Source organism: Salvelinus sp. IW2-2015, linkage group LG13 (assembly GCF_002910315.2).
Source record: "Salvelinus sp. IW2-2015 linkage group LG13, ASM291031v2, whole genome shotgun sequence".
NCBI classification, from domain to species: Eukaryota; Metazoa; Chordata; class Actinopteri; order Salmoniformes; family Salmonidae; genus Salvelinus; species Salvelinus sp. IW2-2015.
The window spans coordinates 5922680-5928662 of record NC_036853.1 but is presented as its reverse complement, the minus strand read 5'-3'; positions in this window follow the sequence as shown (position 1 = coordinate 5928662).

Here is a 5983-nt window from a genome sequence, read left to right as displayed (position 1 = left end):
TCAGATGATAATATACGATAGTGATATAGCGTTAGTCAGTAATATAACACAATATTGTCATGGCGTATCACATATATACGATATGTATCAGGATGACATAAAATAAAATATGCACATTCCTGTACCGTGTGACTCATGTAAACCCAATCACATACTGTAATTAAGTTTATTCTTATTTCACTCCCCCTTCGCGAACAGGGTCAGTAGAGAGGAACACTTGTTAAATGCGTCGTGGTCTGGCTGCTGTAGTCCTGTGCTGGAATGGTTTATATGTTTCGGTAGAGGAGCCTGCTGTCTAATGAGAGAGGGAGAGAGAGAGGGGGGGGAGGGAGAGGGAGAGAGAGAGAGGAGGGAGAGAGAGGGAGGGAGGGAGAGAGAGGGGGGAGGGAGGGAGGGAGGGAGGGAGGGAGGGAGAGGGAGGGGAGGAGGGGAGGAGGGAGGGAGGGAGAGGGAGAGAGGGAGGGAGAGGGAGAGGGAGGGAGGGAGAGGAAGGGGGAGAGGGAGGGAGGAGGGAGGGAGAGGGAGGAGAGAGGGGAGGGAGGGAGGGAGGGAGGGAGAGGGAGAGAGGGGGAGAGGAGAGAGGGAGGGGGAGGGAGAGAGAAGGGGAGAGGAGGAGGGAGGGAGGGAAGGAGGGAGGGAGAGAGGGAGAGAGGGGGAGGGAGAGAGAGAGAGAGAGAGAGGCGAGGGGAGGTAGGGAGAGAGAGAGGGAGAGGAGGGAGGGAGAGAGGGGGGGAGAGAGGGAGAGAGGATGGAGAGGGAGAGAGGGAGGAGAGGAGGGAGAGGGAGGGAGGGGAGGGAGGGGAGGAGGGAGGAGGGAGGGAGGGAGAGGAGAGAGGATGAGGGAGAGGATTGAGGGAGGGAGGGAGAGAGAGAGGAGAGACAGAGGGGAGGGGAGAGGAGAGGGGATTTTCAACAGTATTGTATTGTACTCCAGTGTAGAGAGAGGACAATCTGAAGGTGTGTCATTATACGATGGCTGGAACTTCTTATTGGGAGCAGTGTGTGTGTGTGTGTGTGTGTGTGTGTGCGTGTGTGTGTGTGTGTGTGTGTGTGTGCGTGGTGCGTGCGTGTGTGTGAGAGAGATAAGTACATGAGTTTGTACACACATGGATGTGACTGTGTGTGTGTGTGTGGGGGGGGGGGGGGGGGGGGGTGTATATATATATATATAGATGTGGATTTGGCTCGGAACGTGTTTTGGTTTCCTGTGTGTGTCTGCCCCTCAGTCCATTATCAGGGAAGGTTAAAGGCCAAATGGGAACACAGACTACATAGGCTTCTGCCAGAAGATATGCATAATTTAGGGTATCAGTTGGACAGACTTAGTTCTTCCTGTCCCCCCCCCCGCTCTCCAAACCAAGTGCTGATGTCTTCGTTGGTTTCCCATAGAGATCCTATGTTGTTTTATATAGTACGCGACCATGTGATCGTTGTTTCTCATAGAGATCCATGTTGTTTATATAGTAACTGACCATGTGATGTTGGTTTCTCATAAGAGTCATGTTGTTATATAGTACCGCATGTGATGTTGGTTTCTCATAGAGATCCTGTTGTTTATATAGTAACTGACATGTGATCGTTGGTTTTCCATAGAGATCCATGTTGTTTATATAGTAACCGACATGTGATCGTTGGTTTCTCCGTAGAGATCATGTTGTTATATAGTAACGACCATGTGATCGTTGGTTTCTCCATAAGGATCCATGTTGTTTATATAGTAACCGACCATGTGATCGTTGGTTTCTTCATAGAGATCCATGTTGTTTATATAGTAACGACATGTGATCGTTGGTTTCTCATAGAGATCCATGTGTTTTATATCGACATGTGATCGTTGGTTTCTCCTAGAGATCATGTTGTTATATGTAACGACCATGTGATCGTGGTTTTTCCATAGAGATCCATGTTGTTTATATAGTACACGACCATGTGTCGTTGGTTTTCCATAGAGATCCATGTTGTTTATATAGTAAGACCATGTGTCGTTGGTTTCTTCATAGAGATCCATGTTGTTTATATAGTAATGACATGTGATCGTTGATTTTCCATAGAGATCCATGTTGTTTATATAGTAACGCCATGTGATCGTTGGTTTCTCATAGAGATCCATGTTGTTTATAGTAATGAATGTGATCGTTGGTTTTCTCATAGAGATCCATGTTGTTTATATAGTAATGACCATGTGATCGTTGGTTTTTAGAGATCCATGTTGTTTATATAGTAACGACCATGTGATCGTTGGTTTCTCCATAGAGATCATGTTGTTTATATAGTAAGTACATGTGATGTTGGTTTCTCCATAGAGATCCATGTTGTTTATATAGTACCGACACTGTGTATGCAGTAGTCTACCATGCTTCTCGGTAGTGATCAGGATGCATCCAAAATGGCACCTATTCTTTATAGTGCCTATGCTGGTCAAAAGTAGTGACTATATAGGGAATAGGGTGCCATTGGCCATAAGGCTCTGGTCAAAAGTAGTGTCACAATATAGGGAATAGGGTGCATTGGCATAGGGCCCTGGTCAAAAGTAGTGCACTATATAGGGAATAGGGTGCCATTGGCCATAAGGCTCTGGTCAAAAGTAGTGCACAATATAGGGAATAGGGTGCCATTTGGAACACAGCTAGGCTGTCAGTTGAGAAAAGTCTTCTCGGATCTCCTTTAACTTCATATTTCTCCTGTCAGGCCCCAACGTTGTCSTCCCAGMCTCTCCAGAGAGTGTAGGCTGGTGGCTATCATGGAGCATACCAATGCTGCGACAGGCAACCAAGCCTGACGGGATTCAGTTTTGACAGACAAGGCTGCGGAGAAGTGAGACGGCTCCTCTGTGCTCCTCGCAATACAAACAATGAGAGCCAATCTAGTTCTCATTCTAATCAAATCGAATTAACCTCATTCAAATCAGCGAATCTATTGAGTGGAGACATGAATTAATCATCACAGATGCTATAGCCAAGACTAATGAGCCAGCAGGAGAGTGCACCAAGCTGCCGGCCGACCAACAGGCCTGTTGCTCAGATACTGTAACCAAGGTCTTTTATTTCCCACGGTGCTGTTCATAGCACTGTTCACCACTGGCTGGCTGAGGCAATGCCAAGTGCGCCGCCCCGGTGGCACATAATGTACATTACAGCTACCCTCCTGTAGGTTTTACCTCCAACCCCAGTTGTAACTAACCTGATTCAGTTTATCAACCAGCTAATTATTAGAATTCAGTGTACGGGATATCATCTCCACCCGGCACAGCCAGAAGAGGACTGGCCACTCCTCAGAGCCTGGTTCCTCTCTAGGTTTCTTCCTTGGTTCCTGCCTCTCTAGGGAGTTTTTCCGAGCCACTGTGCTTCTACATCGCTTGCTGTTTTGGGGGTTTTAGGCTGGGTTTCTGTATAGCACTTTGTGACTTCGGCTAATGTAAAAAGGTCTTATAAATAAATTTGATTGATTGATAGATTAGGGTTGGAGTGAAAACCTACAGGACGGTAGGTCTCCAGAAACAGGGTTGTGCAGCCCTGCCCTATATAGTATGCTGCTTTTGACCATTGTACCATGGTTGCATCCTGAATGGAACCCTATGGGGTATCCATGGAGATGACACACATGCCTCAACTTAGATGGTTCTTCGATTATTTTCCCCTTGCCTCCCTTGGCAACCACAGCAGTGGATAGAGATACAGAGGGAGATGGGATTGGTCATGTGTGATGTACTGTAAAAACACTGACTCTGACCTTACATTTATGAAATATGAACTCAGAGAGAGACAGAGACAGAGACAGAGACAGAGACAGAGACAGAGACAGAGACAGAGAGAGAGAGAGAGAGAGAGAGAGAGAGAGAAATGGAATCACCACCATGTGCTACTGCAGCTATCCTTTTCAGCTGAGGTACTTAATCTAAATTGCTCCTCTTACAAAAATGGTCTCCAGAATGTCTAATCAGCTTTGCAGCAAAACGTCAGTTAAATGTATTGGGCACTAAGGTGCACAGCGCTCAAAACTCCCCAGAACACTATCATGTGTATGATTGTTTTGACAGTACAATTAGTATTAATTTACATTCTGGTCTGATTTCAACATCTACAAGTGGCTCCCCTGTTCTTAAGGTTATTAAGAGAAGAGGAGAAGGTTATTAAGAGAAGAGGATACAGTTATTAGGAGAAGAGGAGAAGGTTATTAAGAGAAGAGGAGACGGTTATTAAGAGAAGAGGAGAAGGTTATTAAGAGAAGAGGAGAAGGTTATTAAGAGAAGGAGAAGGTTATTAAGAGAAGGAGAAGGTTATTAAGAGGTTATTAAGAGAAGGAGAAGGTTATTAAGAGGTTATTAAGAGAAGGAGAAGGTTATTAAGAGAAGAGGAGAAGGTTATTAAGAGAAGAGGAGACGGTTATTAAGAGAAGGAGAAGGTTATTAAGAGAAGAGGAGAAGGTTATTAAGAGGTTATTAAGAGAAGAGGAGAAGGTTATTAAGAGAAGGAGAAGGTTATTAAGAGGTTATTAAGAGAAGGAGAAGGTTATTAAGAGAAGAGGAGAAGTTTATTAAGAGAAGAGGAGACGGTTATTAAGAGAAGGAGAAGGTTATTAAGAGAAGAGGATAAGGTTATTAAGAGAAGGAGAAGGTTATTAAGAGAAGGAGAAGGTTATTAAGAGAAGGAGACGGTTATTAAGAGAAGAGGAGAAGGTTATTAAGAGGTTATTAAGAGAAGGAGAAGGTTATTAAGTGTAATGCGATGCTACTGACGGCAGAGAAGTCAGGCACAGGTGTCACGCCCTGACCTTAGAGATCCTTTTTATGTCTCTATTTTGGTTTGGTCAGGGCGTGAGTTGGGGTGGGCATTCTATGTTCATTTTCTATGTTTTGTATTTCTTTGTTGTTTGGCCAGGTGTGGTTCTCAATCAGAGGCAGCTGTCTATCGTTGTCTCTGATTGAGAACCATACTTAGGTAGCTCTTACCACATTGGTTTTGTGGGTAGTTGTTTTCTGTTTTGTGTGTCTGCACCAGACAGAACTGTTTCGTTTGTTCCGCTTTGTGTAATTTTTTTGTTCTAGTGTTCAGCTGTATTAAAAATCATGAACACGTACCACGCTGCACCTTGGTCCTCTTCTTCAAACAGTCGTGACAACAGGAGAGCGGAAACTGATTTACAACGGTTGTGTTTAATTACCATAAACCACCGTCAATAGAATAATAAAATAAATGGGTGAAACAAAACCCGGTAAATACCAGCATACCGTTGCACAAGCACTACAACAAACAATTACGGACAAGGACATGAGTGGGAACAGAGGGTTAAATACACAACATGTAATTGATGGAATTGGAACCAGGTGTGATGGAAGACAAGACAAAACCAATGGAAAATGAAAAGTGGATTGGCGATGGCTAGAAAGTCGGTGACATGGACCGCCAAAAGCCGCCCGAGCAAGGAGAGGGACGGACCAACCTTGGCAGTAGTCGTGACATTAAGAGAAGTGGAGAAGGTTATTAAGAGAAGGAGAAGGTTATTAAGAGAAGAGGATAAGGTTATTAAGAGGAGAAGGTTATTAGGAGAAGAGGAGAAGGAATGACTATGGGGAGTAGGAGGGCAAGACACACAGCTTTCTAACAAGCATGAAGCATGAAGCATGAAGCATCCAGGAGAAATGGAAAGATGGGAAAACATATTGAGGGACACAGACAGAGAGATAGAGATCAAGCAGACAGAGAAATAGAGATCAAGCAGACAGAGAGATAGAGATCAAGCAGACAGAGGGATAGAGACCAAGCAGACAGAGAAATCCAGATCAAGCAGACAGAGAGATAGAGATCAAGCAGACAGAGAGATAGAGATCAAGCAGACAGAGAGATAGAGATCATGCAGACCGAGAGATAGAGATCAAGCAGACAAAGAGATAGAAAGAGATATGGTAGAAAGAGATATGGTAGAAAGAGATATGGTAGAAAGTGATATGGTAGAAAGAGATATGGTAGAAAGAGATATGGTAGAA